Here is a 26,296-nt window from a genome sequence, read left to right as displayed (position 1 = left end):
AAGGTGATTCTCTTTGCTGATTGATCACCAAGCGACTCTGACCATTCCCACCCGTGGAGCTGCAAACACCGCAGCTGTGCAGACTGTGAGCTGCAAGTGCAAATGTACCTTTGGGGCCAGTGGCGCAATGGATAACGTGTCTGACTACGGATCAGAAGATTGTAGGTTCGACTCCTACCTGGCTCGTGCTGTTTTTGTACAAACTATGCATTGTGACTTTCTGCGCTTGCGAGCTGGCCGTGCTGCCTGATTCCTTGCAGGGCAAGTGCCTTCATAGCGGCGTAGGCATTTTTCACTCTCAAAATGCGAAGCTCCTCAATGCAATCCGCACTCAAAGTATGCAATGCTGCAAAGCCTTTTCTTTTCCCCTTCACTCAACTCAGCTTTCCAAGGTGGAAAAGTCAAGAAGCCTTGCTTGCCACAGCACAAGAAAGGATATGAAGCCTTTTCAGCACTTTGTGGCTGAGCAGGTGCAACCAATTGGGAGAAGAAGAGCCGGCGCCACTGTTGAGTGCCAAGAACTGGCCGAGCGGAGCGGAGCTAAGAAAGAAGTGGAGAATGCAGGCATCGATCCCGCTACCTCTCGCATGCAAAGCGAGCGCTCTACCACTTGAGCTAATTCCCCAGTGTTGTTGGGGTTGTTAGCCTAGCTTGTTTGGCAGGAGCTCCTCAGCACCACCCTCAACTTGGTCCGTGAGCAGCAGGGAAATCCTGCTTCGGCTTGGCCGGCTGCCTCAAGGCATTCAATGCTTTGCTCCAATCAGCATGTGCGAGCACCAGCAGGCGAGCAGCTGCAGGACCGCAAGCCACAATAACCATGGACGAAGCCAAAAAGAGCCGGAGCTTGCGCAAGGCAAGCCAGCTGAGCGGAAACGAGCAGCCACCCCGAGCGTCAGGGTGCAGCCTAGAACCCTGTCTGACTGACACAAGATTTCTTTTGTTTTCTAGTGAGTGCTGAGCATACTACTTCAAAGAACTCCCTGCTTGGGGCAGCTGACGCAAAAGGGTGCGTGAGGAAAGGCCACTCTGTAAGAGTCTGGCGCCATAGTATAGCGAGCGGCTGGAAACTGTGTAAAAGCCCTGGGGCTGTGGCAGCGGAGAATGTTGGTGATGAAATGTAAATGTACATTGTAAATATAAGCTAGTTCGGCAAGTGTAGTGAGGCAGCTGATGTAGTGTATTGAAAGTAAGGGATGTGCATTGCACTTTATCGGAGGTGAAATTTGAAGAGTTGTGTAATGTTGTGTCGGAAGTGTATTTTTGAGGTACAGGGCTGTGTGCTGAGCAGCAGGTGCAAGTGCAGAAGTGAAAGAACTGTGTGCGGGCTGTTATGAGAGAGGAAAAGGGGGTTGGTGCGCCTTGTTCGCAAGATCCGAGCGCGTTGTGTACTTGTGAAATTTAGAGTGCTGCCTCGAGCAAATTGTGGCATTGTGCAGACGTAGTGGAAAAAGGCCGTTGTTCCTTCGAGCCGGAATTGAACCAGCGACCTAAGGATGTCAGTGTTTTGATTTTCCTCTACAGTCCTCCGCTCTACCAGCTGAGCTATCGAAGGGGCAGGAGTTGTGGCACATGCAGCTGATTTAGTGCCATGCACTTTTGGCCACTCAGGGCCTTGTGCGCCTATTGATGGCGCAGCACTGTGGCACCGTGAGCCGCCAGCTGCTCCCCGCAGCTTGTGCGAGTAGTGTAATGGATAAGGCTTCCGTCTGTGGATCGCAAGCTGATAGCGTGCACTCCTTCCTGGCTGGCAGATTTATGCAAACTTTGCATTATGACTCAGGACACCAGGCAAGCTGACTTACTTGGGCGCGCCACCTTTGGCGTCGCTTTCTCAAGTCCCTTCTCAGCGCAGTAGGCACTCTCATTATCTGAAAGTCCTGACTTGGCAATGCCAAGTGACGCACACCACGATAAGCATCAACTGCTGCGAGAGGAACTTCAACGCGGTGAAAGCCGCACTTTGGTCTGTCCGAATTTTGCTGGTCTTCCGGTGCGAGGAGCTGTCGACGACCGAGCGTTGCCGATTGGCACATTCCAAGGTCCAGGACTATGTCCCGAGGGACGCACTGAAGCTTGGCAGGTGTCCCTCCTAGTTGACCTGCGGCCTGCAAGGAAATCCTGCTTCCGGTTGGCCGCCTGCGAGAACATATTCAATGCTTTGCTCCAGTCAGCATGTCTGAGCACCAGCAGGCGAGCAGCTGCAGGACCGCAAGCCAGGAAAATGATGAAAGAAGCCGAAAAGAGCTGGAGCTGACGGAAGGCAAGCGAAGTGAGCGGAAACTAGCAACCGCCACCAGTGTGAAGGAGCAGCCGAGAAGCCTGTGTGACTGACAGGAGGCTTCTTTTTCTTCCAAGGAAGTACTGAGTGTTTGGAAGAGTTACTGCTCCACGGAGCTGCTTGTACGCACCACAGAATGTCGCACGTGAAATGCTGGCAAGTACAGTGAGGCACCTCTTGTAGTGTAATGAGAGAAACTGATCTGTATTGCACTTGATGTCATGTCAAATTTCAACTGTTATGTAATGTATGCTTGCAAATGTTATCAAAAAAGTCTCTTTTTGGAAAGAAAAAGCAACGGTCTGCTGGCGCACAGAAGCAGCTGCACATGTGAAACAGCTGTGTGCAGGGTGTTTTCAGAGAGCAAAGGAGACATTCTGCGCATTGGCGACAACATGTTCCTTCAAAGCAACCTGTCAAGTTAAGAGCACTGGCTTCGGCTAATTGCTGCTTACTCCAAAATGGCAGCTGCACCTTTGAGCTGGAATTGCGGCAGAAACCTAAGGATAACCTTGCTTTGCATGCTCGTGTACTTCACCACTGTTCAAGCTCAAGCATGGAAGGGAAGCAGTGAAGGTGATTCTCTTTGCTGATTGATCACCAAGCGACTCTGACCATTCCCACCCGTGGAGCTGCAAACACCGCAGCTGTGCAGACTGTGAGCTGCAAGTGCAAATGTACCTTTGGGGCCAGTGGCGCAATGGATAACGTGTCTGACTACGGATCAGAAGATTGTAGGTTCGACTCCTACCTGGCTCGTGCTGTTTTTGTACAAACTATGCATTGTGACTTTCTGCGCTTGCGAGCTGGCCGTGCTGCCTGATTCCTTGCAGGGCAAGTGCCTTCATAGCGGCGTAGGCATTTTTCACTCTCAAAATGCGAAGCTCCTCAATGCAATCCGCACTCAAAGTATGCAATGCTGCAAAGCCTTTTCTTTTCCCCTTCACTCAACTCAGCTTTCCAAGGTGGAAAAGTCAAGAAGCCTTGCTTGCCACAGCACAAGAAAGGATATGAAGCCTTTTCAGCACTTTGTGGCTGAGCAGGTGCAACCAATTGGGAGAAGAAGAGCCGGCGCCACTGTTGAGTGCCAAGAACTGGCCGAGCGGAGCGGAGCTAAGAAAGAAGTGGAGAATGCAGGCATCGATCCCGCTACCTCTCGCATGCAAAGCGAGCGCTCTACCACTTGAGTAATTCCCCGGTGTTGTTGGGGCTGTTAGCCTAGCTTGTTTGGCAGGAGCTCCTCAGCACCACCCTCAACTTGGTCCGTGAGCAGCAGGGAAATCCTGCTTCGGCTTGGCCGGCTGCCTCAAGGCATTCAATGCTTTGCTCCAATCAGCATGTGCGAGCACCAGCAGGCGAGCAGCTGCAGGACCGCAAGCCACAATAACCATGGACGAAGCCAAAAAGAGCCGGAGCTTGCGCAAGGCAAGCCAGCTGAGCGGAAACGAGCAGCCACCCCGAGCGTCAGGGTGCAGCCTAGAACCCTGTCTGACTGACACAAGATTTCTTTTGTTTTCTAGTGAGTGCTGAGCATACTACTTCAAAGAACTCCCTGCTTGGGGCAGCTGACGCAAAAGGGTGCGTGAGGAAAGGCCACTCTGTAAGAGTCTGGCGCCATAGTATAGCGAGCGGCTGGAAACTGTGTAAAAGCCCTGGGGCTGTGGCAGCGGAGAATGATGGTGATGAAATGTAAATGTACATTGTAAATATAAGCTAGTTCGGCAAGTGTAGTGAGGCAGCTGATGTAGTGTATTGAAAGTAAGGGATGTGCATTGCACTTTATCGGAGGTGAAATTTGAAGAGTTGTGTAATGTTGTGTCGGAAGTGTATTTTTGAGGTACAGGGCTGTGTGCTGAGCAGCAGGTGCAAGTGCAGAAGTGAAAGAACTGTGTGCGGGCTGTTATGAGAGAGGAAAAGGGGGTTGGTGCGCCTTGTTCGCAAGATCCGAGCGCGTTGTGTACTTGTGAAATTTAGAGTGCTGCCTCGAGCAAATTGTGGCATTGTGCAGACGTAGTGGAAAAAGGCCGTTGTTCCTTCGAGCCGGAATTGAACCAGCGACCTAAGGATGTCAGTGTTTTGATTTTCCTCTACAGTCCTCCGCTCTACCAGCTGAGCTATCGAAGGGGCAGGAGTTGTGGCACATGCAGCTGATTTAGTGCCATGCACTTTTGGCCACTCAGGGCCTTGTGCGCCTATTGATGGCGCAGCACTGTGGCACCGTGAGCCGCCAGCTGCTCCCCGCAGCTTGTGCGAGTAGTGTAATGGATAAGGCTTCCGTCTGTGGATCGCAAGCTGATAGCGTGCACTCCTTCCTGGCTGGCAGATTTATGCAAACTTTGCATTATGACTCGGGACACCAGGCAAGCTGACTTACTTGGGCGCGCCACCTTTGGCGTCGCTTTCTCAAGTCCCTTCTCAGCGCAGTAGGCACTCTCATTATCTGAAAGTCCTGACTTGGCAATGCCAAGTGACGCACACCACGATAAGCATCAACTGCTGCGAGAGGAACTTCAACGCGGTGAAAGCCGCACTTTGGTCTGTCCGAATTTTGCTGGTCTTCCGGTGCGAGGAGCTGTCGACGACCGAGCGTTGCCGATTGGCACATTCCAAGGTCCAGGACTATGTCCCGAGGGACGCACTGAAGCTTGGCAGGTGTCCCTCCTAGTTGACCTGCGGCCTGCAAGGAAATCCTGCTTCCGGTTGGCCGCCTGCGAGAACATATTCAATGCTTTGCTCCAGTCAGCATGTCTGAGCACCAGCAGGCGAGCAGCTGCAGGACCGCAAGCCAGGAAAATGATGAAAGAAGCCGAAAAGAGCTGGAGCTGACGGAAGGCAAGCGAAGTGAGCGGAAACTAGCAACCGCCACCAGTGTGAAGGAGCAGCCGAGAAGCCTGTGTGACTGACAGGAGGCTTCTTTTTCTTCCAAGGAAGTACTGAGTGTTTGGAAGAGTTACTGCTCCACGGAGCTGCTTGTACGCACCACAGAATGTCGCACGTGAAATGCTGGCAAGTACAGTGAGGCACCTCTTGTAGTGTAATGAGAGAAACTGATCTGTATTGCACTTGATGTCATGTCAAATTTCAACTGTTATGTAATGTATGCTTGCAAATTTTATCAAAAAAGTCTCTTTTTGGAAAGAAAAAGCAACGGTCTGCTGGCGCACAGAAGCAGCTGCACATGTGAAACAGCTGTGTGCAGGGTGTTTTCAGAGAGCAAAGGAGACATTCTGCGCATTGGCGACAACATGTTCCTTCAAAGCAACCTGTCAAGTTAAGAGCACTGGCTTCGGCTAATTGCTGCTTACTCCAAAATGGCAGCTGCACCTTTGAGCTGGAATTGCGGCAGAAACCTAAGGATAACCTTGCTTTGCATGCTCGTGTACTTCACCACTGTTCAAGCTCAAGCATGGAAGGGAAGCAGTGAAGGTGATTCTCTTTGCTGATTGATCACCAAGCGACTCTGACCATTCCCACCCGTGGAGCTGCAAACACCGCAGCTGTGCAGACTGTGAGCTGCAAGTGCAAATGTACCTTTGGGGCCAGTGGCGCAATGGATAACGTGTCTGACTACGGATCAGAAGATTGTAGGTTCGACTCCTACCTGGCTCGTGCTGTTTTTGTACAAACTATGCATTGTGACTTTCTGCGCTTGCGAGCTGGCCGTGCTGCCTGATTCCTTGCAGGGCAAGTGCCTTCATAGCGGCGTAGGCATTTTTCACTCTCAAAATGCGAAGCTCCTCAATGCAATCCGCACTCAAAGTATGCAATGCTGCAAAGCCTTTTCTTTTCCCCTTCACTCAACTCAGCTTTCCAAGGTGGAAAAGTCAAGAAGCCTTGCTTGCCACAGCACAAGAAAGGATATGAAGCCTTTTCAGCACTTTGTGGCTGAGCAGGTGCAACCAATTGGGAGAAGAAGAGCCGGCGCCACTGTTGAGTGCCAAGAACTGGCCGAGCGGAGCGGAGCTAAGAAAGAAGTGGAGAATGCAGGCATCGATCCCGCTACCTCTCGCATGCAAAGCGAGCGCTCTACCACTTGAGTAATTCCCCGGTGTTGTTGGGGCTGTTAGCCTAGCTTGTTTGGCAGGAGCTCCTCAGCACCACCCTCAACTTGGTCCGTGAGCAGCAGGGAAATCCTGCTTCGGCTTGGCCGGCTGCCTCAAGGCATTCAATGCTTTGCTCCAATCAGCATGTGCGAGCACCAGCAGGCGAGCAGCTGCAGGACCGCAAGCCACAATAACCATGGACGAAGCCAAAAAGAGCCGGAGCTTGCGCAAGGCAAGCCAGCTGAGCGGAAACGAGCAGCCACCCCGAGCGTCAGGGTGCAGCCTAGAACCCTGTCTGACTGACACAAGATTTCTTTTGTTTTCTAGTGAGTGCTGAGCATACTACTTCAAAGAACTCCCTGCTTGGGGCAGCTGACGCAAAAGGGTGCGTGAGGAAAGGCCACTCTGTAAGAGTCTGGCGCCATAGTATAGCGAGCGGCTGGAAACTGTGTAAAAGCCCTGGGGCTGTGGCAGCGGAGAATGATGGTGATGAAATGTAAATGTACATTGTAAATATAAGCTAGTTCGGCAAGTGTAGTGAGGCAGCTGATGTAGTGTATTGAAAGTAAGGGATGTGCATTGCACTTTATCGGAGGTGAAATTTGAAGAGTTGTGTAATGTTGTGTCGGAAGTGTATTTTTGAGGTACAGGGCTGTGTGCTGAGCAGCAGGTGCAAGTGCAGAAGTGAAAGAACTGTGTGCGGGCTGTTATGAGAGAGGAAAAGGGGGTTGGTGCGCCTTGTTCGCAAGATCCGAGCGCGTTGTGTACTTGTGAAATTTAGAGTGCTGCCTCGAGCAAATTGTGGCATTGTGCAGACGTAGTGGAAAAAGGCCGTTGTTCCTTCGAGCCGGAATTGAACCAGCGACCTAAGGATGTCAGTGTTTTGATTTTCCTCTACAGTCCTCCGCTCTACCAGCTGAGCTATCGAAGGGGCAGGAGTTGTGGCACATGCAGCTGATTTAGTGCCATGCACTTTTGGCCACTCAGGGCCTTGTGCGCCTATTGATGGCGCAGCACTGTGGCACCGTGAGCCGCCAGCTGCTCCCCGCAGCTTGTGCGAGTAGTGTAATGGATAAGGCTTCCGTCTGTGGATCGCAAGCTGATAGCGTGCACTCCTTCCTGGCTGGCAGATTTATGCAAACTTTGCATTATGACTCGGGACACCAGGCAAGCTGACTTACTTGGGCGCGCCACCTTTGGCGTCGCTTTCTCAAGTCCCTTCTCAGCGCAGTAGGCACTCTCATTATCTGAAAGTCCTGACTTGGCAATGCCAAGTGACGCACACCACGATAAGCATCAACTGCTGCGAGAGGAACTTCAACGCGGTGAAAGCCGCACTTTGGTCTGTCCGAATTTTGCTGGTCTTCCGGTGCGAGGAGCTGTCGACGACCGAGCGTTGCCGATTGGCACATTCCAAGGTCCAGGACTATGTCCCGAGGGACGCACTGAAGCTTGGCAGGTGTCCCTCCTAGTTGACCTGCGGCCTGCAAGGAAATCCTGCTTCCGGTTGGCCGCCTGCGAGAACATATTCAATGCTTTGCTCCAGTCAGCATGTCTGAGCACCAGCAGGCGAGCAGCTGCAGGACCGCAAGCCAGGAAAATGATGAAAGAAGCCGAAAAGAGCTGGAGCTGACGGAAGGCAAGCGAAGTGAGCGGAAACTAGCAACCGCCACCAGTGTGAAGGAGCAGCCGAGAAGCCTGTGTGACTGACAGGAGGCTTCTTTTTCTTCCAAGGAAGTACTGAGTGTTTGGAAGAGTTACTGCTCCACGGAGCTGCTTGTACGCACCACAGAATGTCGCACGTGAAATGCTGGCAAGTACAGTGAGGCACCTCTTGTAGTGTAATGAGAGAAACTGATCTGTATTGCACTTGATGTCATGTCAAATTTCAACTGTTATGTAATGTATGCTTGCAAATGTTATCAAAAAAGTCTCTTTTTGGAAAGAAAAAGCAACGGTCTGCTGGCGCACAGAAGCAGCTGCACATGTGAAACAGCTGTGTGCAGGGTGTTTTCAGAGAGCAAAGGAGACATTCTGCGCATTGGCGACAACATGTTCCTTCAAAGCAACCTGTCAAGTTAAGAGCACTGGCTTCGGCTAATTGCTGCTTACTCCAAAATGGCAGCTGCACCTTTGAGCTGGAATTGCGGCAGAAACCTAAGGATAACCTTGCTTTGCATGCTCGTGTACTTCACCACTGTTCAAGCTCAAGCATGGAAGGGAAGCAGTGAAGGTGATTCTCTTTGCTGATTGATCACCAAGCGACTCTGACCATTCCCACCCGTGGAGCTGCAAACACCGCAGCTGTGCAGACTGTGAGCTGCAAGTGCAAATGTACCTTTGGGGCCAGTGGCGCAATGGATAACGTGTCTGACTACGGATCAGAAGATTGGAGGTTCGACTCCTACCTGGCTCGTGCTGTTTTTGTACAAACTATGCATTGTGACTTTCTGCGCTTGCGAGCTGGCCGTGCTGCCTGATTCCTTGCAGGGCAAGTGCCTTCATAGCGGCGTAGGCATTTTTCACTCTCAAAATGCGAAGCTCCTCAATGCAATCCGCACTCAAAGTATGCAATGCTGCAAAGCCTTTTCTTTTCCCCTTCACTCAACTCAGCTTTCCAAGGTGGAAAAGTCAAGAAGCCTTGCTTGCCACAGCACAAGAAAGGATATGAAGCCTTTTCAGCACTTTGTGGCTGAGCAGGTGCAACCAATTGGGAGAAGAAGAGCCGGCGCCACTGTTGAGTGCCAAGAACTGGCCGAGCGGAGCGGAGCTAAGAAAGAAGTGGAGAATGCAGGCATCGATCCCGCTACCTCTCGCATGCAAAGCGAGCGCTCTACCACTTGAGTAATTCCCCGGTGTTGTTGGGGCTGTTAGCCTAGCTTGTTTGGCAGGAGCTCCTCAGCACCACCCTCAACTTGGTCCGTGAGCAGCAGGGAAATCCTGCTTCGGCTTGGCCGGCTGCCTCAAGGCATTCAATGCTTTGCTCCAATCAGCATGTGCGAGCACCAGCAGGCGAGCAGCTGCAGGACCGCAAGCCACAATAACCATGGACGAAGCCAAAAAGAGCCGGAGCTTGCGCAAGGCAAGCCAGCTGAGCGGAAACGAGCAGCCACCCCGAGCGTCAGGGTGCAGCCTAGAACCCTGTCTGACTGACACAAGATTTCTTTTGTTTTCTAGTGAGTGCTGAGCATACTACTTCAAAGAACTCCCTGCTTGGGGCAGCTGACGCAAAAGGGTGCGTGAGGAAAGGCCACTCTGTAAGAGTCTGGCGCCATAGTATAGCGAGCGGCTGGAAACTGTGTAAAAGCCCTGGGGCTGTGGCAGCGGAGAATGATGGTGATGAAATGTAAATGTACATTGTAAATATAAGCTAGTTCGGCAAGTGTAGTGAGGCAGCTGATGTAGTGTATTGAAAGTAAGGGATGTGCATTGCACTTTATCGGAGGTGAAATTTGAAGAGTTGTGTAATGTTGTGTCGGAAGTGTATTTTTGAGGTACAGGGCTGTGTGCTGAGCAGCAGGTGCAAGTGCAGAAGTGAAAGAACTGTGTGCGGGCTGTTATGAGAGAGGAAAAGGGGGTTGGTGCGCCTTGTTCGCAAGATCCGAGCGCGTTGTGTACTTGTGAAATTTAGAGTGCTGCCTCGAGCAAATTGTGGCATTGTGCAGACGTAGTGGAAAAAGGCCGTTGTTCCTTCGAGCCGGAATTGAACCAGCGACCTAAGGATGTCAGTGTTTTGATTTTCCTCTACAGTCCTCCGCTCTACCAGCTGAGCTATCGAAGGGGCAGGAGTTGTGGCACATGCAGCTGATTTAGTGCCATGCACTTTTGGCCACTCAGGGCCTTGTGCGCCTATTGATGGCGCAGCACTGTGGCACCGTGAGCCGCCAGCTGCTCCCCGCAGCTTGTGCGAGTAGTGTAATGGATAAGGCTTCCGTCTGTGGATCGCAAGCTGATAGCGTGCACTCCTTCCTGGCTGGCAGATTTATGCAAACTTTGCATTATGACTCGGGACACCAGGCAAGCTGACTTACTTGGGCGCGCCACCTTTGGCGTCGCTTTCTCAAGTCCCTTCTCAGCGCAGTAGGCACTCTCATTATCTGAAAGTCCTGACTTGGCAATGCCAAGTGACGCACACCACGATAAGCATCAACTGCTGCGAGAGGAACTTCAACGCGGTGAAAGCCGCACTTTGGTCTGTCCGAATTTTGCTGGTCTTCCGGTGCGAGGAGCTGTCGACGACCGAGCGTTGCCGATTGGCACATTCCAAGGTCCAGGACTATGTCCCGAGGGACGCACTGAAGCTTGGCAGGTGTCCCTCCTAGTTGACCTGCGGCCTGCAAGGAAATCCTGCTTCCGGTTGGCCGCCTGCGAGAACATATTCAATGCTTTGCTCCAGTCAGCATGTCTGAGCACCAGCAGGCGAGCAGCTGCAGGACCGCAAGCCAGGAAAATGATGAAAGAAGCCGAAAAGAGCTGGAGCTGACGGAAGGCAAGCGAAGTGAGCGGAAACTAGCAACCGCCACCAGTGTGAAGGAGCAGCCGAGAAGCCTGTGTGACTGACAGGAGGCTTCTTTTTCTTCCAAGGAAGTACTGAGTGTTTGGAAGAGTTACTGCTCCACGGAGCTGCTTGTACGCACCACAGAATGTCGCACGTGAAATGCTGGCAAGTACAGTGAGGCACCTCTTGTAGTGTAATGAGAGAAACTGATCTGTATTGCACTTGATGTCATGTCAAATTTCAACTGTTATGTAATGTATGCTTGCAAATGTTATCAAAAAAGTCTCTTTTTGGAAAGAAAAAGCAACGGTCTGCTGGCGCACAGAAGCAGCTGCACATGTGAAACAGCTGTGTGCAGGGTGTTTTCAGAGAGCAAAGGAGACATTCTGCGCATTGGCGACAACATGTTCCTTCAAAGCAACCTGTCAAGTTAAGAGCACTGGCTTCGGCTAATTGCTGCTTACTCCAAAATGGCAGCTGCACCTTTGAGCTGGAATTGCGGCAGAAACCTAAGGATAACCTTGCTTTGCATGCTCGTGTACTTCACCACTGTTCAAGCTCAAGCATGGAAGGGAAGCAGTGAAGGTGATTCTCTTTGCTGATTGATCACCAAGCGACTCTGACCATTCCCACCCGTGGAGCTGCAAACACCGCAGCTGTGCAGACTGTGAGCTGCAAGTGCAAATGTACCTTTGGGGCCAGTGGCGCAATGGATAACGTGTCTGACTACGGATCAGAAGATTGTAGGTTCGACTCCTACCTGGCTCGTGCTGTTTTTGTACAAACTATGCATTGTGACTTTCTGCGCTTGCGAGCTGGCCGTGCTGCCTGATTCCTTGCAGGGCAAGTGCCTTCATAGCGGCGTAGGCATTTTTCACTCTCAAAATGCGAAGCTCCTCAATGCAATCCGCACTCAAAGTATGCAATGCTGCAAAGCCTTTTCTTTTCCCCTTCACTCAACTCAGCTTTCCAAGGTGGAAAAGTCAAGAAGCCTTGCTTGCCACAGCACAAGAAAGGATATGAAGCCTTTTCAGCACTTTGTGGCTGAGCAGGTGCAACCAATTGGGAGAAGAAGAGCCGGCGCCACTGTTGAGTGCCAAGAACTGGCCGAGCGGAGCGGAGCTAAGAAAGAAGTGGAGAATGCAGGCATCGATCCCGCTACCTCTCGCATGCAAAGCGAGCGCTCTACCACTTGAGTAATTCCCCGGTGTTGTTGGGGCTGTTAGCCTAGCTTGTTTGGCAGGAGCTCCTCAGCACCACCCTCAACTTGGTCCGTGAGCAGCAGGGAAATCCTGCTTCGGCTTGGCCGGCTGCCTCAAGGCATTCAATGCTTTGCTCCAATCAGCATGTGCGAGCACCAGCAGGCGAGCAGCTGCAGGACCGCAAGCCACAATAACCATGGACGAAGCCAAAAAGAGCCGGAGCTTGCGCAAGGCAAGCCAGCTGAGCGGAAACGAGCAGCCACCCCGAGCGTCAGGGTGCAGCCTAGAACCCTGTCTGACTGACACAAGATTTCTTTTGTTTTCTAGTGAGTGCTGAGCATACTACTTCAAAGAACTCCCTGCTTGGGGCAGCTGACGCAAAAGGGTGCGTGAGGAAAGGCCACTCTGTAAGAGTCTGGCGCCATAGTATAGCGAGCGGCTGGAAACTGTGTAAAAGCCCTGGGGCTGTGGCAGCGGAGAATGTTGGTGATGAAATGTAAATGTACATTGTAAATATAAGCTAGTTCGGCAAGTGTAGTGAGGCAGCTGATGTAGTGTATTGAAAGTAAGGGATGTGCATTGCACTTTATCGGAGGTGAAATTTGAAGAGTTGTGTAATGTTGTGTCGGAAGTGTATTTTTGAGGTACAGGGCTGTGTGCTGAGCAGCAGGTGCAAGTGCAGAAGTGAAAGAACTGTGTGCGGGCTGTTATGAGAGAGGAAAAGGGGGTTGGTGCGCCTTGTTCGCAAGATCCGAGCGCGTTGTGTACTTGTGAAATTTAGAGTGCTGCCTCGAGCAAATTGTGGCATTGTGCAGACGTAGTGGAAAAAGGCCGTTGTTCCTTCGAGCCGGAATTGAACCAGCGACCTAAGGATGTCAGTGTTTTGATTTTCCTCTACAGTCCTCCGCTCTACCAGCTGAGCTATCGAAGGGGCAGGAGTTGTGGCACATGCAGCTGATTTAGTGCCATGCACTTTTGGCCACTCAGGGCCTTGTGCGCCTATTGATGGCGCAGCACTGTGGCACCGTGAGCCGCCAGCTGCTCCCCGCAGCTTGTGCGAGTAGTGTAATGGATAAGGCTTCCGTCTGTGGATCGCAAGCTGATAGCGTGCACTCCTTCCTGGCTGGCAGATTTATGCAAACTTTGCATTATGACTCGGGACACCAGGCAAGCTGACTTACTTGGGCGCGCCACCTTTGGCGTCGCTTTCTCAAGTCCCTTCTCAGCGCAGTAGGCACTCTCATTATCTGAAAGTCCTGACTTGGCAATGCCAAGTGACGCACACCACGATAAGCATCAACTGCTGCGAGAGGAACTTCAACGCGGTGAAAGCCGCACTTTGGTCTGTCCGAATTTTGCTGGTCTTCCGGTGCGAGGAGCTGTCGACGACCGAGCGTTGCCGATTGGCACATTCCAAGGTCCAGGACTATGTCCCGAGGGACGCACTGAAGCTTGGCAGGTGTCCCTCCTAGTTGACCTGCGGCCTGCAAGGAAATCCTGCTTCCGGTTGGCCGCCTGCGAGAACATATTCAATGCTTTGCTCCAGTCAGCATGTCTGAGCACCAGCAGGCGAGCAGCTGCAGGACCGCAAGCCAGAAAAATGATGAAAGAAGCCGAAAAGAGCTGGAGCTGACGGAAGGCAAGCGAAGTGAGCGGAAACTAGCAACCGCCACCAGTGTGAAGGAGCAGCCGAGAAGCCTGTGTGACTGACAGGAGGCTTCTTTTTCTTCCAAGGAAGTACTGAGTGTTTGGAAGAGTTACTGCTCCACGGAGCTGCTTGTACGCACCACAGAATGTCGCACGTGAAATGCTGGCAAGTACAGTGAGGCACCTCTTGTAGTGTAATGAGAGAAACTGATCTGTATTGCACTTGATGTCATGTCAAATTTCAACTGTTATGTAATGTATGCTTGCAAATGTTATCAAAAAAGTCTCTTTTTGGAAAGAAAAAGCAACGGTCTGCTGGCGCACAGAAGCAGCTGCACATGTGAAACAGCTGTGTGCAGGGTGTTTTCAGAGAGCAAAGGAGACATTCTGCGCATTGGCGACAACATGTTCCTTCAAAGCAACCTGTCAAGTTAAGAGCACTGGCTTCGGCTAATTGCTGCTTACTCCAAAATGGCAGCTGCACCTTTGAGCTGGAATTGCGGCAGAAACCTAAGGATAACCTTGCTTTGCATGCTCGTGTACTTCACCACTGTTCAAGCTCAAGCATGGAAGGGAAGCAGTGAAGGTGATTCTCTTTGCTGATTGATCACCAAGCGACTCTGACCATTCCCACCCGTGGAGCTGCAAACACCGCAGCTGTGCAGACTGTGAGCTGCAAGTGCAAATGTACCTTTGGGGCCAGTGGCGCAATGGATAACGTGTCTGACTACGGATCAGAAGATTGTAGGTTCGACTCCTACCTGGCTCGTGCTGTTTTTGTACAAACTATGCATTGTGACTTTCTGCGCTTGCGAGCTGGCCGTGCTGCCTGATTCCTTGCAGGGCAAGTGCCTTCATAGCGGCGTAGGCATTTTTCACTCTCAAAATGCGAAGCTCCTCAATGCAATCCGCACTCAAAGTATGCAATGCTGCAAAGCCTTTTCTTTTCCCCTTCACTCAACTCAGCTTTCCAAGGTGGAAAAGTCAAGAAGCCTTGCTTGCCACAGCACAAGAAAGGATATGAAGCCTTTTCAGCACTTTGTGGCTGAGCAGGTGCAACCAATTGGGAGAAGAAGAGCCGGCGCCACTGTTGAGTGCCAAGAACTGGCCGAGCGGAGCGGAGCTAAGAAAGAAGTGGAGAATGCAGGCATCGATCCCGCTACCTCTCGCATGCAAAGCGAGCGCTCTACCACTTGAGTAATTCCCCGGTGTTGTTGGGGCTGTTAGCCTAGCTTGTTTGGCAGGAGCTCCTCAGCACCACCCTCAACTTGGTCCGTGAGCAGCAGGGAAATCCTGCTTCGGCTTGGCCGGCTGCCTCAAGGCATTCAATGCTTTGCTCCAATCAGCATGTGCGAGCACCAGCAGGCGAGCAGCTGCAGGACCGCAAGCCACAATAACCATGGACGAAGCCAAAAAGAGCCGGAGCTTGCGCAAGGCAAGCCAGCTGAGCGGAAACGAGCAGCCACCCCGAGCGTCAGGGTGCAGCCTAGAACCCTGTCTGACTGACACAAGATTTCTTTTGTTTTCTAGTGAGTGCTGAGCATACTACTTCAAAGAACTCCCTGCTTGGGGCAGCTGACGCAAAAGGGTGCGTGAGGAAAGGCCACTCTGTAAGAGTCTGGCGCCATAGTATAGCGAGCGGCTGGAAACTGTGTAAAAGCCCTGGGGCTGTGGCAGCGGAGAATGTTGGTGATGAAATGTAAATGTACATTGTAAATATAAGCTAGTTCGGCAAGTGTAGTGAGGCAGCTGATGTAGTGTATTGAAAGTAAGGGATGTGCATTGCACTTTATCGGAGGTGAAATTTGAAGAGTTGTGTAATGTTGTGTCGGAAGTGTATTTTTGAGGTACAGGGCTGTGTGCTGAGCAGCTGGTGCAAGTGCAGAAGTGAAAGAACTGTGTGCGGGCTGTTATGAGAGAGGAAAAGGGGGTTGGTGCGCCTTGTTCGCAAGATCCGAGCGCGTTGTGTACTTGTGAAATTTAGAGTGCTGCCTCGAGCAAATTGTGGCATTGTGCAGACGTAGTGGAAAAAGGCCGTTGTTCCTTCGAGCCGGAATTGAACCAGCGACCTAAGGATGTCAGTGTTTTGATTTTCCTCTACAGTCCTCCGCTCTACCAGCTGAGCTATCGAAGGGGCAGGAGTTGTGGCACATGCAGCTGATTTAGCGCCATGCACTTTTGGCCACTCAGGGCCTTGTGCGCCTATTGATGGCGCAGCACTGTGGCACCGTGAGCCGCCAGCTGCTCCCCGCAGCTTGTGCGAGTAGTGTAATGGATAAGGCTTCCGTCTGTGGATCGCAAGCTGATAGCGTGCACTCCTTCCTGGCTGGCAGATTTATGCAAACTTTGCATTATGACTCGGGACACCAGGCAAGCTGACTTACTTGGGCGCGCCACCTTTGGCGTCGCTTTCTCAAGTCCCTTCTCAGCGCAGTAGGCACTCTCATTATCTGAAAGTCCTGACTTGGCAATGCCAAGTGACGCACACCACGATAAGCATCAACTGCTGCGAGAGGAACTTCAACGCGGTGAAAGCCGCACTTTGGTCTGTCCGAATTTTGCTGGTCTTCCGGTGCGAGGAGCTGTCGACGACCGAGCGTTGCCGATTGGCACATTCCAAGGTCCAGGACTATGTCCCGAGGGACGCACTGAAGCTTGGCAGGTGTCCCTCCTAGTTGACCTGCGGCCTGCAAGGAAATCCTGCTTCCGGTTGGCCGCCTGCGAGAACATATTCAATGCTTTGCTCCAGTCAGCATGTCTGAGCACCAGCAGGCGAGCAGCTGCAGGACCGCAAGCCAGGAAAATGATGAAAGAAGCCGAAAAGAGCTGGAGCTGACGGAAGGCAAGCGAAGTGAGCGGAAACTAGCAACCGCCACCAGTGTGAAGGAGCAGCCGAGAAGCCTGTGTGACTGACAGGAGGCTTCTTTTTCTTCCAAGGAAGTACTGAGTGTTTGGAAGAGTTACTGCTCCACGCAGCTGCTTGTACGCACCACAGAATGTCGCACGTGAAATGCTGGCAAGTACAGTGAGGCACCTCTTGTAGTGTAATGAGAGAAACTGATCTGTATTGCACTTGATGTCATGTCAAATTTCAACTGTTATGTAATGTATGCTTGCAAATGTTATCAAAAAAGTCTCTTTTTGGAAAGAAAAAGCAACGGTCTGCTGGCGCACAGAAGCAGCTGCACATGTGAAACAGCTGTGTGCAGGGTGTTTTCAGAGAGCAAAGGAGACATTCTGCGCATTGGCGACAACATGTTCCTTCAAAGCAACCTGTCAAGTTAAGAGCACTGGCTTCGGCTAATTGCTGCTTACTCCAAAATGGCAGCTGCACCTTTGAGCTGGAATTGCGGCAGAAACCTAAGGATAACCTTGCTTTGCATGCTCGTGTACTTCACCACTGTTCAAGCTCAAGCATGGAAGGGAAGCAGTGAAGGTGATTCTCTTTGCTGATTGATCACCAAGCGACTCTGACCATTCCCACCCGTGGAGCTGCAAACACCGCAGCTGTGCAGACTGTGAGCTGCAAGTGCAAATGTGCCTTTGGGGCCAGTGGCGCAATGGATAACGTGTCTGACTACGGATCAGAAGATTGTAGGTTCGACTCCTACCTGGCTCGTGCTGTTTTTGTACAAACTATGCATTGTGACTTTCTGCGCTTGCGAGCTGGCCGTGCTGCCTGATTCCTTGCAGGGCAAGTGCCTTCATAGCGGCGTAGGCATTTTTCACTCTCAAAATGCGAAGCTCCTCAATGCAATCCGCACTCAAAGTATGCAATGCTGCAAAGCCTTTTCTTTTCCCCTTCACTCAACTCAGCTTTCCAAGGTGGAAAAGTCAAGAAGCCTTGCTTGCCACAGCACAAGAAAGGATATGAAGCCTTTTCAGCACTTTGTGGCTGAGCAGGTGCAACCAATTGGGAGAAGAAGAGCCGGCGCCACTGTTGAGTGCCAAGAACTGGCCGAGCGGAGCGGAGCTAAGAAAGAAGTGGAGAATGCAGGCATCGATCCCGCTACCTCTCGCATGCAAAGCGAGCGCTCTACCACTTGAGCTAATTCCCCAGTGTTGTTGGGGTTGTTAGCCTAGCTTGTTTGGCAGGAGCTCCTCAGCACCACCCTCAACTTGGTCCGTGAGCAGCAGGGAAATCCTGCTTCGGCTTGGCCGGCTGCCTCAAGGCATTCAATGCTTTGCTCCAATCAGCATGTGCGAGCACCAGCAGGCGAGCAGCTGCAGGACCGCAAGCCACAATAACCATGGACGAAGCCAAAAAGAGCCGGAGCTTGCGCAAGGCAAGCCAGCTGAGCGGAAACGAGCAGCCACCCCGAGCGTCAGGGTGCAGCCTAGAACCCTGTCTGACTGACACAAGATTTCTTTTGTTTTCTAGTGAGTGCTGAGCATACTACTTCAAAGAACTCCCTGCTTGGGGCAGCTGACGCAAAAGGGTGCGTGAGGAAAGGCCACTCTGTAAGAGTCTGGCGCCATAGTATAGCGAGCGGCTGGAAACTGTGTAAAAGCCCTGGGGCTGTGGCAGCGGAGAATGTTGGTGATGAAATGTAAATGTACATTGTAAATATAAGCTAGTTCGGCAAGTGTAGTGAGGCAGCTGATGTAGTGTATTGAAAGTAAGGGATGTGCATTGCACTTTATCGGAGGTGAAATTTGAAGAGTTGTGTAATGTTGTGTCGGAAGTGTATTTTTGAGGTACAGGGCTGTGTGCTGAGCAGCTGGTGCAAGTGCAGAAGTGAAAGAACTGTGTGCGGGCTGTTATGAGAGAGGAAAAGGGGGTTGGTGCGCCTTGTTCGCAAGATCCGAGCGCGTTGTGTACTTGTGAAATTTAGAGTGCTGCCTCGAGCAAATTGTGGCATTGTGCAGACGTAGTGGAAAAAGGCCGCTGTTCCTTCGAGCCGGAATTGAACCAGCGACCTAAGGATGTCAGTGTTTTGATTTTCCTCTACAGTCCTCCGCTCTACCAGCTGAGCTATCGAAGGGGCAGGAGTTGTGGCACATGCAGCTGATTTAGTGCCATGCACTTTTGGCCACTCAGGGCCTTGTGCGCCTATTGATGGCGCAGCACTGTGGCACCGTGAGCCGCCAGCTGCTCCCCGCAGCTTGTGCGAGTAGTGTAATGGATAAGGCTTCCGTCTGTGGATCGCAAGCTGATAGCGTGCACTCCTTCCTGGCTGGCAGATTTATGCAAACTTTGCATTATGACTCGGGACACCAGGCAAGCTGACTTACTTGGGCGCGCCACCTTTGGCGTCGCTTTCTCAAGTCCCTTCTCAGCGCAGTAGGCACTCTCATTATCTGAAAGTCCTGACTTGGCAATGCCAAGTGACGCACACCACGATAAGCATCAACTGCTGCGAGAGGAACTTCAACGCGGTGAAAGCCGCACTTTGGTCTGTCCGAATTTTGCTGGTCTTCCGGTGCGAGGAGCTGTCGACGACCGAGCGTTGCCGATTGGCACATTCCAAGGTCCAGGACTATGTCCCGAGGGACGCACTGAAGCTTGGCAGGTGTCCCTCCTAGTTGACCTGCGGCCTGCAAGGAAATCCTGCTTCCGGTTGGCCGCCTGCGAGAACATATTCAATGCTTTGCTCCAGTCAGCATGTCTGAGCACCAGCAGGCGAGCAGCTGCAGGACCGCAAGCCAGGAAAATGATGAAAGAAGCCGAAAAGAGCTGGAGCTGACGGAAGGCAAGCGAAGTGAGCGGAAACTAGCAACCGCCACCAGTGTGAAGGAGCAGCCGAGAAGCCTGTGTGACTGACAGGAGGCTTCTTTTTCTTCCAAGGAAGTACTGAGTGTTTGGAAGAGTTACTGCTCCACGGAGCTGCTTGTACGCACCACAGAATGTCGCACGTGAAATGCTGGCAAGTACAGTGAGGCACCTCTTGTAGTGTAATGAGAGAAACTGATCTGTATTGCACTTGATGTCATGTCAAATTTCAACTGTTATGTAATGTATGCTTGCAAATGTTATCAAAAAAGTCTCTTTTTGGAAAGAAAAAGCAACGGTCTGCTGGCGCACAGAAGCAGCTGCACATGTGAAACAGCTGTGTGCAGGGTGTTTTCAGAGAGCAAAGGAGACATTCTGCGCATTGGCGACAACATGTTCCTTCAAAGCAACCTGTCAAGTTAAGAGCACTGGCTTCGGCTAATTGCTGCTTACTCCAAAATGGCAGCTGCACCTTTGAGCTGGAATTGCGGCAGAAACCTAAGGATAACCTTGCTTTGCATGCTCGTGTACTTCACCACTGTTCAAGCTCAAGCATGGAAGGGAAGCAGTGAAGGTGATTCTCTTTGCTGATTGATCACCAAGCGACTCTGACCATTCCCACCCGTGGAGCTGCAAACACCGCAGCTGTGCAGACTGTGAGCTGCAAGTGCAAATGTGCCTTTGGGGCCAGTGGCGCAATGGATAACGTGTCTGACTACGGATCAGAAGATTGTAGGTTCGACTCCTACCTGGCTCGTGCTGTTTTTGTACAAACTATGCATTGTGACTTTCTGCGCTTGCGAGCTGGCCGTGCTGCCTGATTCCTTGCAGGGCAAGTGCCTTCATAGCGGCGTAGGCATTTTTCACTCTCAAAATGCGAAGCTCCTCAATGCAATCCGCACTCAAAGTATGCAATGCTGCAAAGCCTTTTCTTTTCCCCTTCACTCAACTCAGCTTTCCAAGGTGGAATAGTCAAGAAGCCTTGCTTGCCACAGCACAAGAAAGGATATGAAGCCTTTTCAGCACTTTGTGGCTGAGCAGGTGCAACCAATTGGGAGAAGAAGAGCCGGCGCCACTGTTGAGTGCCAAGAACTGGCCGAGCGGAGCGGAGCTAAGAAAGAAGTGGAGAATGCAGGCATCGATCCCGCTACCTCTCGCATGCAAAGCGAGCACTCTACCACTTGAGCTAATTCCCCAGTGTTGTTGGGGTTGTTAGCCTAGCTTGTTTGGCAGGAGCTCCTCAGCACCACCCTCAACTTGGTCCGTGAGCAGCAGGGAAATCCTGCTTCGGCTTGGCCGGCTGCCTCAAGGCATTCAATGCTTTGCTCCAATCAGCATGTGCGAGCACCAGCAGGCGAGCAGCTGCAGGACCGCAAGCCACAATAACCATGGACGAAGCCAAAAAGAGCCGGAGCTTGCGCAAGGCAAGCCAGCTGAGCGGAAACGAGCAGCCACCCCGAGCGTCAGGGTGCAGCCTAGAACCCTGTCTGACTGACACAAGATTTCTTTTGTTTTCTAGTGAGTGCTGAGCATACTACTTCAAAGAACTCCCTGCTTGGGGCAGCTGACGCAAAAGGGTGCGTGGGGAAAGGCCACTCTGTAAGAGTCTGGCGCCATAGTATAGCGAGCGGCTGGAAACTGTGTAAAAGCCCTGGGGCTGTGGCAGCGGAGAATGTTGGTGATGAAATGTAAATGTACATTGTAAATATAAGCTAGTTCGGCAAGTGTAGTGAGGCAGCTGATGTAGTGTATTGAAAGTAAGGGATGTGCATTGCACTTTATCGGAGGTGAAATTTGAAGAGTTGTGTAATGTTGTGTCGGAAGTGTATTTTTGAGGTACAGGGCTGTGTGCTGAGCAGCAGGTGCAAGTGCAGAAGTGAAAGAACTGTGTGCGGGCTGTTATGAGAGAGGAAAAGGGGGTTGGTGCGCCTTGTTCGCAAGATCCGAGCGCGTTGTGTACTTGTGAAATTTAGAGTGCTGCCTCGAGCAAATTGTGGCATTGTGCAGACGTAGTGGTAAAAGGCCGTTGTTCCTTCGAGCCGGAATTGAACCAGCGACCTAAGGATGTCAGTGTTTTGATTTTCCTCTACAGTCCTCCGCTCTACCAGCTGAGCTATCGAAGGGGCTGGAGTTGTGGCACATGCAGCTGATTTAGTGCCATGCACTTTTGGCCACTCAGGGCCTTGTGCGCCTATTGATGGCGCAGCACTGTGGCACCGTGAGCCGCCAGCTGCTCCCCGCAGCTTGTGCGAGTAGTGTAATGGATAAGGCTTCCGTCTGTGGATCGCAAGCTGATAGCGTGCACTCCTTCCTGGCTGGCAGATTTATGCAAACTTTGCATTATGACTCGGGACACCAGGCAAGCTGACTTACTTGGGCGCGCCACCTTTGGCGTCGCTTTCTCAAGTCCCTTCTCAGCGCAGTAGGCACTCTCATTATCTGAAAGTCCTGACTTGGCAATGCCAAGTGACGCACACCACGATAAGCATCAACTGCTGCGAGAGGAACTTCAACGCGGTGAAAGCCGCACTTTGGTCTGTCCGAATTTTGCTGGTCTTCCGGTGCGAGGAGCTGTCGACGACCGAGCGTTGCCGATTGGCACATTCCAAGGTCCAGGACTATGTCCCGAGGGACGCACTGAAGCTTGGCAGGTGTCCCTCCTAGTTGACCTGCGGCCTGCAAGGAAATCCTGCTTCCGGTTGGCCGCCTGCGAGAACATATTCAATGCTTTGCTCCAGTCAGCATGTCTGAGCACCAGCAGGCGAGCAGCTGCAGGACCGCAAGCCAGGAAAATGATGAAAGAAGCCGAAAAGAGCTGGAGCTGACGGAAGGCAAGCGAAGTGAGCGGAAACTAGCAACCGCCACCAGTGTGAAGGAGCAGCCGAGAAGCCTGTGTGACTGACAGGAGGCTTCTTTTTCTTCCAAGGAAGTACTGAGTGTTTGGAAGAGTTACTGCTCCACGGAGCTGCTTGTACGCACCACAGAATGTCGCACGTGAAATGCTGGCAAGTACAGTGAGGCACCTCTTGTAGTGTAATGAGAGAAACTGATCTGTATTGCACTTGATGTCATGTCAAATTTCAACTGTTATGTAATGTATGCTTGCAAATGTTATCAAAAAAGTCTCTTTTTGGAAAGAAAAAGCAACGGTCTGCTGGCGCACAGAAGCAGCTGCACATGTGAAACAGCTGTGTGCAGGGTGTTTTCAGAGAGCAAAGGAGACATTCTGCGCATTGGCGACAACATGTTCCTTCAAAGCAACCTGTCAAGTTAAGAGCACTGGCTTCGGCTAATTGCTGCTTACTCCAAAATGGCAGCTGCACCTTTGAGCTGGAATTGCGGCAGAAACCTAAGGATAACCTTGCTTTGCATGCTCGTGTACTTCACCACTGTTCAAGCTCAAGCATGGAAGGGAAGCAGTGAAGGTGATTCTCTTTGCTGATTGATCACCAAGCGACTCTGACCATTCCCACCCGTGGAGCTGCAAACACCGCAGCTGTGCAGACTGTGAGCTGCAAGTGCAAATGTGCCTTTGGGGCCAGTGGCGCAATGGATAACGTGTCTGACTACGGATCAGAAGATTGTAGGTTCGACTCCTACCTGGCTCGTGCTGTTTTTGTACAAACTATGCATTGTGACTTTCTGCGCTTGCGAGCTGGCCGTGCTGCCTGATTCCTTGCAGGGCAAGTGCCTTCATAGCGGCGTAGGCATTTTTCACTCTCAAAATGCGAAGCTCCTCAATGCAATCCGCACTCAAAGTATGCAATGCTGCAAAGCCTTTTCTTTTCCCCTTCACTCAACTCAGCTTTCCAAGGTGGAATAGTCAAGAAGCCTTGCTTGCCACAGCACAAGAAAGGATATGAAGCCTTTTCAGCACTTTGTGGCTGAGCAGGTGCAACCAATTGGGAGAAGAAGAGCCGGCGCCACTGTTGAGTGCCAAGAACTGGCCGAGCGGAGCGGAGCTAAGAAAGAAGTGGAGAATGCAGGCATCGATCCCGCTACCTCTCGCATGCAAAGCGAGCACTCTACCACTTGAGCTAATTCCCCAGTGTTGTTGGGGTTGTTAGCCTAGCTTGTTTGGCAGGAGCTCCTCAGCACCACCCTCAACTTGGTCCGTGAGCAGCAGGGAAATCCTGCTTCGGCTTGGCCGGCTGCCTCAAGGCATTCAATGCTTTGCTCCAATCAGCATGTGCGAGCACCAGCAGGCGAGCAGCTGCAGGACCGCAAGCCACAATAACCATGGACGAAGCCAAAAAGAGCCGGAGCTTGCGCAAGGCAAGCCAGCTGAGCGGAAACGAGCAGCCACCCCGAGCGTCAGGGTGCAGCCTAGAACCCTGTCTGACTGACACAAGATTTCTTTTGTTTTCTAGTGAGTGCTGAGCATACTACTTCAAAGAACTCCCTGCTTGGGGCAGCTGACGCAAAAGGGTGCGTGGGGAAAGGCCACTCTGTAAGAGTCTGGCGCCATAGTATAGCGAGCGGCTGGAAACTGTGTAAAAGCCCTGGGGCTGTGGCAGCGGAGAATGTTGGTGATGAAATGTAAATGTACATTGTAAATATAAGCTAGTTCGGCAAGTGTAGTGAGGCAGCTGATGTAGTGTATTGAAAGTAAGGGATGTGCATTGCACTTTATCGGAGGTGAAATTTGAAGAGTTGTGTAATGTTGTGTCGGAAGTGTATTTTTGAGGTACAGGGCTGTGTGCTGAGCAGCAGGTGCAAGTGCAGAAGTGAAAGAACTGTGTGCGGGCTGTTATGAGAGAGGAAAAGGGGGTTGGTGCGCCTTGTTCGCAAGATCCGAGCGCGTTGTGTACTTGTGAAATTTAGAGTGCTGCCTCGAGCAAATTGTGGCATTGTGCAGACGTAGTGGAAAAAGGCCGTTGTTCCTTCGAGCCGGAATTGAACCAGCGACCTAAGGATGTCAGTGTTTTGATTTTCCTCTACAGTCCTCCGCTCTACCAGCTGAGCTATCGAAGGGGCTGGAGTTGTGGCACATGCAGCTGATTTAGTGCCATGCACTTTTGGCCACTCAGGGCCTTGTGCGCCTATTGATGGCGCAGCACTGTGGCACCGTGAGCCGCCAGCTGCTCCCCGCAGCTTGTGCGAGTAGTGTAATGGATAAGGCTTCCGTCTGTGGATCGCAAGCTGATAGCGTGCACTCCTTCCTGGCTGGCAGATTTATGCAAACTTTGCATTATGACTCGGGACACCAGGCAAGCTGACTTACTTGGGCGCGCCACCTTTGGCGTCGCTTTCTCAAGTCCCTTCTCAGCGCAGTAGGCACTCTCATTATCTGAAAGTCCTGACTTGGCAATGCCAAGTGACGCACACCACGATAAGCATCAACTGCTGCGAGAGGAACTTCAACGCGGTGAAAGCCGCACTTTGGTCTGTCCGAATTTTGCTGGTCTTCCGGTGCGAGGAGCTGTCGACGACCGAGCGTTGCCGATTGGCACATTCCAAGGTCCAGGACTATGTCCCGAGGGACGCACTGAAGCTTGGCAGGTGTCCCTCCTAGTTGACCTGCGGCCTGCAAGGAAATCCTGCTTCCGGTTGGCCGCCTGCGAGAACATATTCAATGCTTTGCTCCAGTCAGCATGTCTGAGCACCAGCAGGCGAGCAGCTGCAGGACCGCAAGCCAGGAAAATGATGAAAGAAGCCGAAAAGAGCTGGAGCTGACGGAAGGCAAGCGAAGTGAGCGGAAACTAGCAACCGCCACCAGTGTGAAGGAGCAGCCGAGAAGCCTGTGTGACTGACAGGAGGCTTCTTTTTCTTCCAAGGAAGTACTGAGTGTTTGGAAGAGTTACTGCTCCACGGAGCTGCTTGTACGCACCACAGAATGTCGCACGTGAAATGCTGGCAAGTACAGTGAGGCACCTCTTGTAGTGTAATGAGAGAAACTGATCTGTATTGCACTTGATGTCATGTCAAATTTCAACTGTTATGTAATGTATGCTTGCAAATGTTATCAAAAAAGTCTCTTTTTGGAAAGAAAAAGCAACGGTCTGCTGGCGCACAGAAGCAGCTGCACATGTGAAACAGCTGTGTGCAGGGTGTTTTCAGAGAGCAAAGGAGACATTCTGCGCATTGGCGACAACATGTTCCTTCAAAGCAACCTGTCAAGTTAAGAGCACTGGCTTCGGCTAATTGCTGCTTACTCCAAAATGGCAGCTGCACCTTTGAGCTGGAATTGCGGCAGAAACCTAAGGATAACCTTGCTTTGCATGCTCGTGTACTTCACCACTGTTCAAGCTCAAGCATGGAAGGGAAGCAGTGAAGGTGATTCTCTTTGCTGATTGATCACCAAGCGACTCTGACCATTCCCACCCGTGGAGCTGCAAACACCGCAGCTGTGCAGACTGTGAGCTGCAAGTGCAAATGTACCTTTGGGGCCAGTGGTGCAATGGATAACGTGTCTGACTACGGATCAGAAGATTGTAGGTTCGACTCCTACCTGGCTCGTGCTGTTTTTGTACAAACTATGCATTGTGACTTTCTGCGCTTGCGAGCTGGCCGTGCTGCCTGATTCCTTGCAGGGCAAGTGCCTTCATAGCGGCGTAGGCATTTTTCACTCTCAAAATGCGAAGCTCCTCAATGCAATCCGCACTCAAAGTATGCAATGCTGCAAAGCCTTTTCTTTTCCCCTTCACTCAACTCAGCTTTCCAAGGTGGAATAGTCAAGAAGCCTTGCTTGCCACAGCACAAGAAAGGATATGAAGCCTTTTCAGCACTTTGTGGCTGAGCAGGTGCAACCAATTGGGAGAAGAAGAGCCGGCGCCACTGTTGAGTGCCAAGAACTGGCCGAGCGGAGCGGAGCTAAGAAAGAAGTGGAGAATGCAGGCATCGATCCCGCTACCTCTCGCATGCAAAGCGAGCACTCTACCACTTGAGCTAATTCCCCAGTGTTGTTGGGGTTGT

General features: G+C 51.7%; 18 non-coding genes across 18 annotated transcripts; 9 read left to right on the top strand and 9 right to left on the bottom strand.

The window, feature by feature from the left end:
- The first annotated feature begins 113 nt into the window (after window positions 1–113).
- trnar-acg (transfer RNA arginine (anticodon ACG)) lies at window positions 114–186 on the top strand. The gene has a single exon. It is a non-coding gene; the product is annotated as a tRNA-Arg (tRNA).
- Window positions 187–1,459: 1,273 nt separating this feature from the next.
- On the bottom strand, window positions 1,460–1,552 carry trnay-gua (transfer RNA tyrosine (anticodon GUA)). The gene is made up of 2 exons: window positions 1,516–1,552; window positions 1,460–1,495 (listed from the first exon to the last, which is right to left on the bottom strand). It is a non-coding gene; the product is annotated as a tRNA-Tyr (tRNA).
- Window positions 1,553–2,964: 1,412 nt separating this feature from the next.
- On the top strand, window positions 2,965–3,037 carry trnar-acg (transfer RNA arginine (anticodon ACG)). The gene has a single exon. It is a non-coding gene; the product is annotated as a tRNA-Arg (tRNA).
- A 1,272-nt stretch (window positions 3,038–4,309) lies between these two features.
- On the bottom strand, window positions 4,310–4,402 carry trnay-gua (transfer RNA tyrosine (anticodon GUA)). Its single transcript has 2 exons — window positions 4,366–4,402; window positions 4,310–4,345 (listed from the first exon to the last, which is right to left on the bottom strand). It is a non-coding gene; the product is annotated as a tRNA-Tyr (tRNA).
- A 1,412-nt stretch (window positions 4,403–5,814) lies between these two features.
- trnar-acg (transfer RNA arginine (anticodon ACG)) lies at window positions 5,815–5,887 on the top strand. The gene has a single exon. It is a non-coding gene; the product is annotated as a tRNA-Arg (tRNA).
- Window positions 5,888–7,159: 1,272 nt separating this feature from the next.
- trnay-gua (transfer RNA tyrosine (anticodon GUA)) lies at window positions 7,160–7,252 on the bottom strand. The gene is made up of 2 exons: window positions 7,216–7,252; window positions 7,160–7,195 (listed from the first exon to the last, which is right to left on the bottom strand). It is a non-coding gene; the product is annotated as a tRNA-Tyr (tRNA).
- A 2,757-nt stretch (window positions 7,253–10,009) lies between these two features.
- trnay-gua (transfer RNA tyrosine (anticodon GUA)) lies at window positions 10,010–10,102 on the bottom strand. The gene is made up of 2 exons: window positions 10,066–10,102; window positions 10,010–10,045 (listed from the first exon to the last, which is right to left on the bottom strand). It is a non-coding gene; the product is annotated as a tRNA-Tyr (tRNA).
- A 1,412-nt stretch (window positions 10,103–11,514) lies between these two features.
- On the top strand, window positions 11,515–11,587 carry trnar-acg (transfer RNA arginine (anticodon ACG)). Its single transcript has one exon. It is a non-coding gene; the product is annotated as a tRNA-Arg (tRNA).
- A 1,272-nt stretch (window positions 11,588–12,859) lies between these two features.
- On the bottom strand, window positions 12,860–12,952 carry trnay-gua (transfer RNA tyrosine (anticodon GUA)). The gene is made up of 2 exons: window positions 12,916–12,952; window positions 12,860–12,895 (listed from the first exon to the last, which is right to left on the bottom strand). It is a non-coding gene; the product is annotated as a tRNA-Tyr (tRNA).
- Window positions 12,953–14,364: 1,412 nt separating this feature from the next.
- trnar-acg (transfer RNA arginine (anticodon ACG)) lies at window positions 14,365–14,437 on the top strand. The gene has a single exon. It is a non-coding gene; the product is annotated as a tRNA-Arg (tRNA).
- A 1,272-nt stretch (window positions 14,438–15,709) lies between these two features.
- trnay-gua (transfer RNA tyrosine (anticodon GUA)) lies at window positions 15,710–15,802 on the bottom strand. The gene is made up of 2 exons: window positions 15,766–15,802; window positions 15,710–15,745 (listed from the first exon to the last, which is right to left on the bottom strand). It is a non-coding gene; the product is annotated as a tRNA-Tyr (tRNA).
- A 1,412-nt stretch (window positions 15,803–17,214) lies between these two features.
- trnar-acg (transfer RNA arginine (anticodon ACG)) lies at window positions 17,215–17,287 on the top strand. Its single transcript has one exon. It is a non-coding gene; the product is annotated as a tRNA-Arg (tRNA).
- Window positions 17,288–18,560: 1,273 nt separating this feature from the next.
- trnay-gua (transfer RNA tyrosine (anticodon GUA)) lies at window positions 18,561–18,653 on the bottom strand. The gene is made up of 2 exons: window positions 18,617–18,653; window positions 18,561–18,596 (listed from the first exon to the last, which is right to left on the bottom strand). It is a non-coding gene; the product is annotated as a tRNA-Tyr (tRNA).
- Window positions 18,654–20,065: 1,412 nt separating this feature from the next.
- Window positions 20,066–20,138, top strand: trnar-acg (transfer RNA arginine (anticodon ACG)). The gene has a single exon. It is a non-coding gene; the product is annotated as a tRNA-Arg (tRNA).
- Window positions 20,139–21,411: 1,273 nt separating this feature from the next.
- Window positions 21,412–21,504, bottom strand: trnay-gua (transfer RNA tyrosine (anticodon GUA)). Its single transcript has 2 exons — window positions 21,468–21,504; window positions 21,412–21,447 (listed from the first exon to the last, which is right to left on the bottom strand). It is a non-coding gene; the product is annotated as a tRNA-Tyr (tRNA).
- Window positions 21,505–22,916: 1,412 nt separating this feature from the next.
- On the top strand, window positions 22,917–22,989 carry trnar-acg (transfer RNA arginine (anticodon ACG)). Its single transcript has one exon. It is a non-coding gene; the product is annotated as a tRNA-Arg (tRNA).
- A 1,273-nt stretch (window positions 22,990–24,262) lies between these two features.
- Window positions 24,263–24,355, bottom strand: trnay-gua (transfer RNA tyrosine (anticodon GUA)). Its single transcript has 2 exons — window positions 24,319–24,355; window positions 24,263–24,298 (listed from the first exon to the last, which is right to left on the bottom strand). It is a non-coding gene; the product is annotated as a tRNA-Tyr (tRNA).
- Window positions 24,356–25,767: 1,412 nt separating this feature from the next.
- trnar-acg (transfer RNA arginine (anticodon ACG)) lies at window positions 25,768–25,840 on the top strand. Its single transcript has one exon. It is a non-coding gene; the product is annotated as a tRNA-Arg (tRNA).
- The last annotated feature ends 456 nt before the right edge of the window (window positions 25,841–26,296 follow it).

Source organism: Heterodontus francisci, chromosome 5 (assembly GCF_036365525.1).
Source record: "Heterodontus francisci isolate sHetFra1 chromosome 5, sHetFra1.hap1, whole genome shotgun sequence".
NCBI lineage: Eukaryota > Metazoa > Chordata > Chondrichthyes > Heterodontiformes > Heterodontidae > Heterodontus > Heterodontus francisci.
This window is presented reverse-complemented; position numbering and strand designations above follow the sequence as displayed.